Below are 14,575 nucleotides of genomic sequence, written 5' to 3'. Positions count from 1 at the left end.
AGACTGAAGGCTATCTCAGAAAATTTAGGTAAAGGCACTTCAAACTTGTTAATGCTAATTTATGAGGTGGCAGACTAATGATCCTTGTAGTAGCGTTAAGATAACTAAGGAGAGGGCATGTGAATTGGTACAGAGTGTGTTCACAAATGACCTTCAGCTGCCTAGGCACTGCCCTTGCAGGATTTATGAAGCCCACAAGGCTCGGTCCTACACCTCATCATTGACCCCAAAAGACTGGATGTAAAGCCACAAAACTCTTCTTTCTCCTGGTCAGACCACCACTCTTCCCCAGTATTTCAATATCATCATCTATGACACCACCCAGTCTCACGAAAATGCATCAGTTTGAACTGGGACACATATCCCCATTATGGACTGCACACAGCCTCATTTGAACCCCTCCCCCAGACCTTTCTTCCAGCTCTGAAAATATGTCCTTATCAACAGACTCCCCCGATTTCTTCTCTGAATATCTCCTTCATGAAACCAGGCTGCCCTTGCATAAAATGGATTCCTGAGAAACCCTTTCAAGAAGCAGCTTTGTTTATTTTCTACCACTTAATTTACACGATACTTGGAGAAACATAGAGATTTTCCTTGTCACTTCCAGACCACAAAAAAACCAGAAGTTTACAGAAAAGAACATGTACACCCTCTCCCCACATTTGCTATATCTGCACCTGCATGTTACTCTCTTCTCTCCTATTTCTATGATGGCAACCCTCCCAACAGTAACAAGAAGCCATCCCTTCTAACCAACTCAACAACCTAAATCAGCAATTTCTCTCACTCCCTTACCCTTCATCACATTTTTCTCTTTTTAATCCACAGCAGCATATAGACATATCACGATATCCCCAATCTTCACCTGAAGCGGCAGTGGGCAGGGGCACCAGTTCTTCTACACCTTTCCAGCCACTACACCATTCTCTGTTCCCTGTGTGAGCAAAACTTTTCCAGAACAACCCTGTAAAACTGTATTTCTTTTCTCCCATCCTTTCTTGAATCACATCTACGATTTCACAGTTTAGTGCTGTAGAAACTGTCAATGTCATACCTGTGCCAATTCTCCATCTTCACCTTTACCTTACCTCCCAGTGTCTGAACATGTTGACCCCATTCTTCTTGACACACTTTCTTTGTATTCTTTGTCTTTTCTCTCCCTGGCATGACGCTGTGTTCTTGGTTTGTTTCCTCCATCATGACTTTTCACTTTTTTTCTCTATTGCCTACAACTGAGTAATTGACCCCACAATTTACTCTGATGCCTACAGCTGAGGAATGGCCCTACAATTCACCTGGCTTCCAGACTGAAATGTTTAGAACTATCAGACTTCTTTATTCCTCTTTCACCCACAGCTCATCCATCAGCATGTGTAGGTGGTTTGTAGTTCAAAAAAGCTTTTTCTAGGGGCGCCTGGGTGGCTCAGTCGGTTAAGTGTCCAACTCTTGATTTTGGCTTGGGTCCTGATCTCAGGGTCATAAGATTGAGCCCTGTGTGGCATGCTTGGCATGGAGCCTGTGTAAGATTCTCTCTCCCTGTCCCCCACTACCCCTTGCTCCCCCCCATGCCCCATTCAAACATATGCTCTCTCTTAAAAAAAAAAAAAAAAAAACTTTTCTACTACCTGTATATCACTGCCCGAGTTCAAGCCCAAAGTATTCCCCTGGATAATTAAGGTAAATTCCTGATAATTCTCCCTGCTTTGTTTCTTTCTCCATTTTTTCTCACCACTTTGTCTCATGTTTATGTAGAGCAGCTAGAGAAGAACTTCAAAAATGTATCAAATCATGCCATTTCCCTGCTGAAAATCCCCACAAATTATTTACTTTATGAGAATAGAATCTGTGATGGGCCTATACAACTTTTCATGGATGCCTATACATATTTATTGACTATCTACCATCTTCGGGGCTCTGTATTACGATGGTAGATAAGAAAATTTCTGTCGTTTCACTCATGAAAAGTGTTCACAGTTTTCTGCTTTCTACTAGTAACTACCCTAATTGCAGCCAACATTATTACTTCTTAGATTTCTATAAGAATGTTTTCATGTTTCACTACCTTTAAGCCATTCCCCACACTGAGACATAAAAATCCTTCTAAAGTACAAATCTCATTATACCACTTTTGTGCTGAAACCCATCTAACATCGACTCCCTGTTAACCTCAGGTAAAGTTTAAAGTCCCTAACCTGATCAGGAAAAACTCATAATAGTCCATTTGCTTTTCTATCCTAAACTTTTAATATGATTTCTCCATGACCCATCCCCTTCCCCACCTAAAACACAAAACTAAAAACAGGGCGCCTGGGTGGCTCAGTCGTTAGGCGGCTGCCTTCGGCTCAGGTCATGATCCCAGAGTCCCGGGATTGAGTCCCACATCAGGCTCACTGCTCAGCGGGAAGCCTGCTTCTCCCTCTCCCACTCCCCCTGCTTGTGTTCCTGCTCTCGCTGTCTTGGTCTCTGTCAAATAAATAAATAAAATCTTAAAAAAAAAAAAAAAAACTAAAAACAACCTTCCACTTTCATCTTGGTTCTAAGGCTCTATTCCTACTGAATAGGTATTTCAGTGCTCTGATTATTATCTATGATTTTATAGATATATATTGATAATTGCAGCTCTCTCTGCAAAATCTCTCTTGCCCCCTTTTTAGCTTTTTTATCCCAACCTCTATCTTAAGATCTCTTGTTAGAATTATAGCAGCAGAAAGCTGATTGAGCTGACTGGTTAACCATATCCTGAGCATATGCCCAGAAATCACTTATTGCTACTCACTGGCTTGTCATTGCCTTATGATTGCAATATCCTTGAGACCAGGAGCTATGTGTTGTTTTAGCTGAATATCGAATACTTAGTATAGTAACTACTTGGAGTGGGTATTTAATATTTATATAAAGAAGGGATGAATAAATGAATGATGAATAAGAAATAATAGAGATTGGGAAGATTTCATATATATATATATATATATATATATAACTTCATATACATATATAATATAAATGTATTTATATATCATTTAAAAAGTAAGTTCACCATCCAATACATTGACCTTTTATTTCTTCTTTATCCTTTTGCTCTATTTGATAAGTATTTAATAAATGATTTCTAACTATTCAGTAGTGGGTTTGGGACTTGGTGGGTCCCAGATAATTCTAAGGTAATTGTCAGGTCTTAGATAATTGGTCTTAGATAATTCCTCCCTTCAAATCTTTGTTCTCTGTCTGCTCTCAGATATATGTGTCACATTTTACCGTCACTATCTTGAAACTTAATCCTACCCTAACCCTGACTTGATCATGCGGTGGCCAACACTAAATATAACTAATTCTTGTTGTTGATTTAATAGGTCACTGTCTTTTTTCCCCGATTTATATGAGAAACAGACACATATTTTAGGAAAGGAAATTTGGTTGACGGATTTTCTTTTTTTCCTCACTAAGAGGAACAAAAATGTTTATTACACTTATTTTATAAAATATCTTACAGATAAATATAACACAAGGCAATTTATTGTTATCATTTTAAAGGATCCATCCTGGAATTCAACACAAATCAGCTAGAATCGTAAGTTGTCTTGCCTGGATAAATAAGACAATACCACTTCTATTCTAATTTATTGTTTTATATAGCAGAATAGTCCTTTGATCAGCTCTTATTACGAGAATGCTTCCTGATGGTATTCTGGTTTCTGATTTCGCAAGTCACTCTACTTTAAAATATGGTCACATAACCAATTTATAGAAATGAAAAACAAATTTGAAATTGCTGTAATTGTGTGCTGGGGAAAAAGCATGCTCTTCAGTTGTCACTATCTCTAATTTCCCCATCATCTTTTTTCAGATGGCTGCTACTTAATACAGGCAAAGAGTTTTATTCAATTCAATGTGTCAGCACTTTACAATAGTAATATCGTGATTAAATTTTTTTTAAATATTAGGACTTTCTCTACATTTCAGAAAACTACATTTCAGAAAGTGACACATTTAAATCCTCTAAGAGCAAGCGAAGCATTAGCCTTTAAGCAAACTTAAAGAGACAAAAGAGGACTTTAAGAGTGAGAGAAAATACTGGGAGGATATAGTAACTGAACACACTGTTAACATATATGTCACGATAATAGTTTGACCTCTGTCTCAGCTTGGTGAATTATCAAATGGACTGGAGAGATACGGGGTTTTCTTTCAACACCGTCAAAAACCGTCAAATTTCTACAAAAAATAGTTCAGCCATAGTCAGATTCATCTAACCCAACATATTATGCAACCTGCCAGTCTCACAGGAGTGATGGGAAAGCTAATTAAAATGGCCACAGGAAACTTCTAAATAGGTAGCTGCATGGAATAATAGTAAGAAAAAAAATAGCATTTTTAGTTAAGCAATGGGAATCACTGGGTGTCTTGAATTTAATGTCTCTTATGTTTTCCATGAACCCCTACTCCCCCCTCCTTTTTAAATCACTGAACTTTCACGTTATTGGTAAATGTGATGTCACTTTTAAGGTAAATTTATAAACCTATTAAACCTTCTGCAATCAGCATTACTAAATAGCAGGTGTAAGCCAAGATTTAAATTACTCTTATAATGTAATTTTAAAAGTCTAATATAAAAACTCAGCTTCCACAGATGTTTGAGTTGAAAGCTTCCACTTATCAGTCTCACTCTAATTGCAACCAAATTAATACAATTTACTTTGATTTATTGGCAAAATGCTAATTTTGACTTGGCTGCCCTCCTGGGAATTACATAAAGCCCAGCGATACTTTCACTTTTTCACCATTGAAAACTGGGGTGGGGTGGGGACTCCTGAATATGGCACAGACCTAAAGACCGGTGAGATCTATGAAGTGGGCCACCTCTTAACACCCTAATCCCTTAAAGCCTTGTTTCTGTTCTACAGAACAACATGCATTTACTTGAATGTGATAGATCTCTTGGACTTTGAGTTTAATTTCATTTCCGTATTGAGCATTACCTCAGTACATCACTATACCCCTCCTCTTCACCAACATCTCTTCCTTCACTCCCCTTCAAACTTCACCGGGCTAATACCTATTTTGTGTTTGCTATTTGATTCAAAGATATAACCTTCCAGGAATTCTCTTCTAATCAACTGAAATTAATTTAGCCACTGAGCTACTCCTGAAACAAAAGAGGTGTTGGCAGCTATCATTGGTTAAGTGGCCTTGAAGGAGAAAGGGAATATTTGAACTAAGAATTAGGACTTCAAATCCAGCCAACCTGCATTTACCCAGTGTCTTCTCGAATTATCTCTGTTTGGATTACCTGTTTCCTCATACTCAGTCTCATAAGTCTCCAGGACTTATCTCTCTCTCCTATCTTTGTATGTTCACATGTCTGACTCCTACGCTAGAAAATGAGCTTCTTAAGAGCAGAGCTAGCTTCCTTTTCTTTATCTCTGTAACAAAGCCCAACAGTACAGAAACAGTAGATATTGGATAAATAAATGAAAGAATAAATTATAAACAACAGCAAATCAGCAACACCATGCACATTTTAATAGATATTTGCCATAATGATCCTTCTTCTTTCAATGGTTGGAGGATAGGGATTAAAGAGAGAAGTTGAATTAAAAAAAAAAAAAAAGGATGGGAATAATACCTGGAAACTGCTCCCTAGAGTTTGGACTGAAAACTCAAATTGAGACAATTTATTAATCAATGGCTAAACTAAGCAACCAATTAATTATATTGGGTTTTGTAATAGGGACTTTTATACATATCATCTCTTTTGCTAATATTAGTTTAGATTAACAGTAAGAAAATCATGTTTATATTAAAGCAATAATATAGTTGCTACTATGAAAAGTGATGGTCATCACTTAGTACAATGCATAGATTAAACTCAAATATCTTCCATGAGTATGGAAAAGAGACTATTTCCATTTCATATAAAGAAAAACAGTTGAAAAGAAAATGTTTCTTGCTCTAACTCCACAAATAACAAGGAAATACCAGGATACAACAATTTTATACCTTAAAAATATGACTATCAAAAATAGATCTTTCCATTTTAATGGGAAATAACTAGAAAAATATACTGCCCAATGCTCAGGGGGAAATAAATTCTCTTTCAGCAAGCAGCTGATGCATATCCTATGAAGTTAACCACTATAAAGTTGGTCAATAAAGCCAATCTTTTAAATAGATAATTTCTAATTGTAGAGGAAGAATTTATTCCTTAGACCTGGATTATTGAGCTCACTTGTAATTAAAAGTAAATCTTACCAAGAAACTCTCACAAAGAATTAGTATCTGCTTATTTGTTTTGTGGTATTCATCAGGGAAAAGAAATTTATACATGCATGTCAATCTTCCATGCCCCTATTTGAGACAAACTGAGACAGGGACAAGGAAAATAATATTTGGTTAAGAGAAAAAAAGACTTTACATAAACCAAGTAAATTTACCCTTACATTATGTTTAGAATGTGCCCCCAAATGTTGTTTTAGATGTAAAAGATGTAATCCTTGCATGAAAATCTCGAGAGCTGACTCTAATCACTATGTGTTGATTTCAGACTAATAAATACTCTGCAGAATGAAGCTTTAGTTTTAGACAAAAGCACATCTACTTTTGAGTATGTGTTTAAGTTTATTGTTAGTTTATGTTTCTGTTTGTTTTGGCAGTTAAAGGTCATTGGTAAATCTTGACAACAGGAGCCATGGTCAAAATCATATATATGCATTTAAAGGATTGCAAGTAGCTTCACCTACTACTCTCAGGGCTATTTCAATGCTTCCAAAATCACCTTTAAACACTAGCGCAGGCCCTTTTCCAAATCATGTTTGATTATTTCTCTTTGATCTGGGTGTAGGTTTTGAAGACACAGTGATCCTCAACGCGGCGACAGGAAAAAAAAAAATCACAAATGTCTAACGATTGTTCCTTTGGTCCAAACCCATAGCCTGTCCTTTTACCCTGGGTAAGTTTCAGGAGGGAATTCCTACATCAAAATCTGTAGGCACACACATAAGAATACTCTGTTTTGACAAACATTCAAAAAAATTTACCAACCCTTGTTAGAAAATATATTCTCTATTCACATTTTCCATTTTTAAAATCTGTTTTCTGAATTGATGCGTTCTATCCCTATCATTTAATCTCATCTAATAAGAATGATTTTTTTTCCTGTCTACATTTGTTTGTTAAGAGTATGGGCTCTGCCATGCACATGTTATCCCTTCATGATGTTTTTTAATCCTATGGAATTAGGCTATTTGCTCTTGTATCTGCTCCTGAAATTTATCTTCCAATTTGGTGATTCTTTGTTAACAGCTCAATATTTATCATGGTTTGAAATATTTTTCCAGACATAATTTTTTATATCAGGTCATAAATCTCAATTTGAATTAGTCGTTAAGAGATGTTGCTACTAATCAGGATTTTCATCTATCTGTTAAGCTTAGAATTTAAGTCCCTAAGAAATATAATATAAAATCAATATTCAATTTGCTGCAATTCTGTTCACAAATAATTCCCATCATCTGTTTTCTCATGAAAATAAGTGATTGTAGTGACTGGGCCACTGGCTGCTACATTCTTCCAAATTGCCAGTGAGCTCTGCATATCTCCAATCCTCTCGTCCAGGTTAGATGTTCCTCCTTTGTCAAAGCCTTATTCCCCATGGTGGCCCTTATGGTTCTATATTATAATTGCTTTTTTACTTCTCTGACTCTCCCAGTAGACTGAAGCTCTTCAAAAGAAGAAATTATGCCCATGTTAAATCCCTAATGTCTAAATACAGATGTTATAGTCTCTGTTTAATAAATATGTTTCCATGAAAAATGAATACAGTTAAACAGTCAATTAAGAAAATATGCAATGAATCACATGTGTATGTTCTACTGTCTACTGGTATTAATGATTTTTGTACTTTTTGAGAAAAATATTATAATTGAGTCAACATCTATCAGAAAAAAATATAGCTGTTTTTATCTAATCATACAAGTAACATTCTTCCACCGAAAGCATTTTGTTTGTTTTTCAATGAACACTGCATCCTGTTACGTGGGAACTTCATCAAGATAATTAACGGCAGGAAAAAAAAGAAGACAATATTTTCGCCCTACAGGATTAGTATACAAATTAAGTGTAATAAATGTATAAATGATACACAGTATCATTTAACTAATTAACTGATTAATTTAAGTGTATAGTTTGTGTATTTGTGTGAACATGTGCATGTGTTTTTACTTCCTTCAGAAGAAATTAAAAAAAAAAACTGGCAAAGTTTCTTTAATAAGAAATATTATTTCTTCAGTTTTTCTCTTTTAAAAAAAATAATTTTCTTTTTAAGTAGAAGAATCCTATCTTTAGTTGTACCTTATCTACCTTAAGCTGCTACTGAAGTTGACTGAAAAAGTTTAAGGAATAATGGTAATCAAACCCAGAATAGAAAAGGAGAGGCATTTGTAACCTCCTAGTGCAGCACTTCTCCTCTGGTAGCCATCCTACCCCTCCTTGCCCCACTTAACATCATGATGAGCAAAGTAGAAAATGTTTCCCAACAAGAAAAACTTGACTTGACTCCTGAAAGGAAACAACTTAGAGGAATCAACCTGTCACTGCTAACCTTGTCCCACAAGTCATGATTTCTTGAATTCTGAAGAAATAACTTGTTTTGTTTTTCATATATATACATGTATGCATATGTATATATGTATGTATATGTATATGTATATATGTATATATATATGTATATATGTATACATATATATATGCGCTTCTGAAGTAACCATACACATATATCATAGGTTCTCAAAAATATTATACAAAGGACAGTTGACAAATAAATGTTTGCTAAGATTTTACAATGCAATAGAAGAGTAATCGCCAGAAACTTTTTCATGTCAGGTATAACTGGTAATTCTGATGTCTGGGGACATGAGGCCATCCACATGAATAGGGAGTCAGTTTTGTTGCGATTTTTAAGGTTTATTTTAAAGACCTTCCTGCCCTGAAATAGCTCCCACACTGGTACTTGAAACCCTATTAGATATCTTAAACCCTGAAGATTTTGGTCCTCCCATTTCCCTATTAAATTGAAATTGCTTTACAGGATGTAACACCATAGGAAGTATCAGCTAACACCTGATCAGGGATTGCTTTCCAATCTGGCAGACAGCTAATTAAGTGAGATTGTTCCTATGGGAAAGTACATTGGGGATGGGGGGGCCATAAGGAGGAGAGGAATACTGACTGAAAAAGAGGATGCTGAAGAAAATTTGGTCAAATTGAAATTTATCCTAGGGATGCATGTATTGGAAATCAACACCCTTTCCCACTCACTAAAGTAGTGATTATAAACCAGGGATGTATATGAGAATCATTTGAGGGGATTATTAAAACCATGTTCTAAGCTTCAAAATTGATTGAATGTATCAGAATCTCTGGTGGATAGACCAGGTCTGCATATCTACAATGTTCCCAGATAATTCTGTTAGACACCAACGCCATAAAAAGCTAGTAAGTTAACTATATTGGGCTCAGTTCTGTTCAACAAACCTTCATTGCAAACTAACTATGTAGAAGGAACAACATTGAGGTAATGTGAATGGACTAGACACGAATCTCATTTTCAAGGAGATTATAATCAACCAGGAATAATAAATTGTGAGCATTAGAAATACAAGGAATAATCTAAGTAGTATAAAAATGCTACAAATAAAGGTAGAGGACTAGATTACTTTTGAAAAGAACTGTCAGGAAAGGTTTCCTGGAGCATATGTTCAGGCCTCTTCATTTTCCCTGACTTCCCCTTGTCCCTCACAAAGGACTCTGTGGGGTGGTTATCTGACAGCCTTAGTTTCCTTTGTATCCTTAAACTATGTTAGGCTCAAGACCAGAAGTTAGCCTCAGCAAAATATGCAGGGGAGCAGGATTGCAGTCATTTTCCCTTACACCTTGCCCCAGGATTGGGTACCCAGGAACTTGACCCCAAGACCTGGGGTTTCCACTACACCATTCTCCCTACCACCACACCAATGTATTTATTTAGGTGATCAACAGAAGGTTCACTGCCATGTAAAGCAGTATGCAAGGCTCTGAAAAACAGAAATGGATAAAACCCTTATCCTTGAGAAACACATGAACTACTGATAATGGGATGTTGGTGTCAGGCTCTGAAGCCATGCTGTCCCTTGCTTCTCTCACTTTGTTTTAGGAATGAGCTTCTGTGGTATCAGCCCAGTTACCTACCTCAATTTTAATCCTCCCAGGGGCACAACTGTGGTGGTTACATGGGTTCTTGAAGGACTGACTAACTGTTCTTGAATTCCACAGGCTGAAATTCTGCCTCCCTTTGGCATTATTCACAGGGACCTCCAAGTACTTCCCACATAAATATCTCCTCAGTTCAAGGGATGGCAGGTAGGTCAGAGGAGTGAGCAAAGACACTAAGCCTAGGCAGAGAATCTGAAGTTTGCCATACAGCCAAGATTCTAGCAGGATACCATTTGAAAGAAATTAATTTATCTCTGAACAACGACTAGCAGACAGTGGGAGAAAAGTATCCTCTCTTAATATGTTCCACTCCTAAGTTTTCCCAAAATCTCTACAGCATACTACAATCACATCTGTTCAGCCTCCTAGCAAATATTCCGTATTTGCAAGCATTTTGCAAGCAGCTACCAGTGTTTAATCTTGGGATGATGCCTTCTTGATGTGCTAACCCCAAGGGTATTTTTGAACAGCCTAAATGTGAATTACTGGTTGTAAAAAAGAAATTTGGCTGTTTCAAATCATGTCTGTCTAAAACAGAAGACATGACAACATTGAAACACAAGGTCATGTCTGTGCAATCAAAGCCCATTAGGGTAACTTTGGCTGCTGGATTATCAAGGGAGCAGGGTATAATAATCAGAAATTGCCATCATTAATGAAATATAATTTTGAAAATTATTCTACATTTTACCAGCAGCACAGCATGGCAGAGATAAATTTGTATAGAAAGTTAAAATATCTTCATTTAACTTTCTACTATCTAGTTTTGGTACCCTAGTTTCATTATTAGTAAGTAGGAAAAAATGGAGATATTAACAATAGTACCTTAAATTTATTTATTAATGTACTAGTTATAAAGTATTTTTATATGCATTGTCTCTATTGAGACAAACAGTATTTTGAAGTAGGCAGGAAAGTTCTTTTTTGTTTGTCTGTTTTTGTAGTTAGTTTTCAAACCACAAAGGTAACTTGCTACCAAGTGTAGTTGGTTAGTGACAAGATTATTGACTCAAGTGCGGGTGTTATAATTCCTAGTTCACCACTTGCATCATTAAGGATTCTTTCACTTGTGAGTGGAAGCATCTTGACCCAAAGTGTATTAAACTAAAAAGAAATGGATTGGTTCATAGACCCGAAAAGATTATGGGCAGATCTGGCTTTACTTGCGGTTAAGGCTCAAACCAGATCATAGAGATCCATATCTCAAGTCCCTTCCTGTCTCCTCATCAAGCTGCTCCCCTTCATGACAGACAATTGACCTCAGCAACTCTAGTCTCTCAAACTCACACTAACATTCCAGACACAGTGATAGGTTTTCCTTTTCAGAAGTTGCAGCAATGCTTCTTTTGATCCATTTGTTCTGAATGTGCTACTCTGAACCAATTATTGTGCCATGTGAAATGTATAGTCCAATTGGTTTAATCCAATACAGCCAGTGTTGGAGAAAATTCTACCCACACATGAGAATAAGAGGGATGATTTCTCACAAGAAATTTGGGACATTATTTCCAACAGGAGGAAGAATTGATATTGAGAAGCAAAACACAAATGCCTACTCTAGGGACCTCCCTCACCTAACCATCCACCCCACTATCCACTCCTGGAATGAAATTACCTGTTTATATATGAACCCATGTTTTAGAAGCATAAAAGGCCAGGAGAATATCAATAATATTTCTGTCTAGTTACATGCAGGGTTATAGTAATTCCCCCAACCGTGTAGATGGCTGGGGTCCTTGACTCTAACTTGGCAGGTGACTGTGTTCCCCTGTAGGACTTTCTTCTAAGAAGGGATGATCACAAATCTGTTTACATATACCAGAAAAATGAGGAAATATTTGCAATACTCCTGACTGACAAGATGGTTGAGGGTTGAAAGATTAGACTGCTTCCTATAATAAAAAGTGCTCCTAATTCCACTTGATTATTCAGGTGGCTTTCTTTTACTTTCATTCCTTTCTTCCTACATCCCTCCCCCATCTTTTACTCCTTTCCTACCTTCCTTCCATCCATTAAGTGTGAAGCACTGTACTAAGAGCTGAGAAAATAAAGACAAAGCCAGATCCTTGTCTGTAAATGAAATGGACAAGTACACAGATAATTATAATTTAGTCTGATAAATGCTATGAAGAGAGATGTTGATTGAGTGTTATATGAATAGCTTATCTGCTAGTTTCATTGTCCTGCCCAAGGAAGCCTTCCCTTGTTCATTGTCCAAACCGTGTCTGATTAGTGACCTCCTTCTGTGTTCCCAAAGAGCCCTGTTCATACTTCTATTTATCTCAGTGTGTTTTAATTGTCTCTATTTCTTTGCCAACCATAGCCACTATCAGCATTAAAACCAATTAGGGACCATGAACTCCATAAGGACAGGTTCCTAAGTATAATTTGCTGTCAGTAAAAGATTTGCTTTTTTCTATAATTTCTCATAGTGATTAGGGATTGTTCTGATCCAATCGTGCTTTCTTGGGAAGGCAGAAGCTATTAGGAAAGGATCGGGAGGAAAGTGAGCAGTGTAGTGTCATACAAAGAAATATATGCTTATTGATCCATGTGATCTATGAATAAGTCTCCTAGTCCTCCCTGTACACATTTTATACCCTTTCCCCCTCACATTTACACAGCACCAATAATTCATTTCCAATGCATGAGATACCTGGCTAGAAAGTCAAATATCAAAACATCAAGACTAAAATCAGAGATGGACCATTTGCTAAAAGAGTAGATCTCTTACGGTAATTGTGTAAGGTGACGGATGTGGTAATTACCTTGAGTGTGGTAATCATTTCACAATATATATATTTATCAAAACATCACACTGTACACCTGAAATACATACAATTTTTATTGGAAATAATAGAATTTGACTACTTCCAATGGTGTTTTTCCTATATAACGTGAAGAAGGTAGATAAGATAATCTCTAAAGTCCTATTGAAATCCAGTCATTCCATAACAGGTTTAGAAAGATTTAATGGTAATGATGTAGGAAGGAGGAAATATTGATTATGATTCTAAATTGTACTTACATGCTTGCAATCCAGTGTATTGCAAATCAAATTCACCATAAAATCACCAAAGAAGACACAAACAAGTTTCCCCACTTTACCCAAATATTTGATACACATTTCCTTTCTAAGGGAGTACTTTTAGTAAAATCATATTCCTATACACAATACTTATAATGGAAGAATGGCTCTATCTTAACTATATGTCACAGACTTTGCTTAGAGAAATGCATTTCTTCATGCTAATACTTATTCACTTTTAATATATTAAAGACTACTCTCTGTAATGCATCTGCCACTTGAAAACTGTTTTCTTTTATACAAGGTGTGAGAACATATTAAGTCCTTAAATTCATTCTTTCTCAGTTTTGTAGCCAACAAGATTTCTTGGTGAATTTGAGGTTTAACCACATGGCCTTCTTAAGTTCCATGCATCAACCATTTTGACCTACATTTAAGTCTTGCCAGATATCATATTCTCTTGATTCTCTATGAGAACCTTTGTGCATGCGAGAACCTGTTTTGTTTGCATTGAACATTCTATTTCCCCACCCATTTGCCTGTTTAATTCCTTTTCAACATATAGCTTCATCTTAAGCACTACAACTAAACAGTACTACCTTTCCTAGGAATCTCCTATAGAATCCCTTTTATGAATATCTTCTAGAAATTTTCCACAGCAGCTTGCTTTTCTCTCAACATCTGCATAGTGATTGCCTATTTATTTGTATGTACCTTACTAACCTTAATTTCATGAGATCAAACACAGCTTCTGTATCACAGATTTTAGCACAGTGCTTGATACATCATAAGTACTTCTTAGATATCAATCACATGCGTAAATAAATAAAAACAAATGTCATTCAGTAAATGCTAATTAACTAACCAAATTAAAAAAATTGATTAATTTCTGATTATTAGATTATGACCACAATCATCTATAGGATATCTATATAATTGACTAGTATTTCTCTAAATTTATACTTTCAAATCAAGGAGTAGTATGACAATATACAAGTATTTTTGTCTCCATAGTCCATGTAACATCTTTTTTTTTAAAAATAAAATATGGTTTGTATTTTTCTCTTTGTGTGGAGAGTCCACTTTCCCAACCTGCTTTATTATAATTAGAATAATATTTATTTAATTTTGTCCTTTAAATCTTGAGGACATTCAAATCATGGCTGCAAAATTAATTGTAACAACTAATAAACATTCACCTCCACAAAAGCCTCCACAATGGGCCTACAAAATGAGCAAGCCAGATGCTATTATACTTTTTAGCCTTTAGTGACAGATAATATTCTGTGGTCACTTACA

This window comes from Mirounga leonina, unplaced genomic scaffold (assembly GCF_011800145.1).
Source record: "Mirounga leonina isolate KUSES-001 unplaced genomic scaffold, KU_Mleo_1.0 Mir_125, whole genome shotgun sequence".
NCBI lineage: Eukaryota > Metazoa > Chordata > Mammalia > Carnivora > Phocidae > Mirounga > Mirounga leonina.
The sequence above is the reverse complement of the archived record's forward strand: the minus strand, read 5'-3'. Positions refer to the sequence as shown.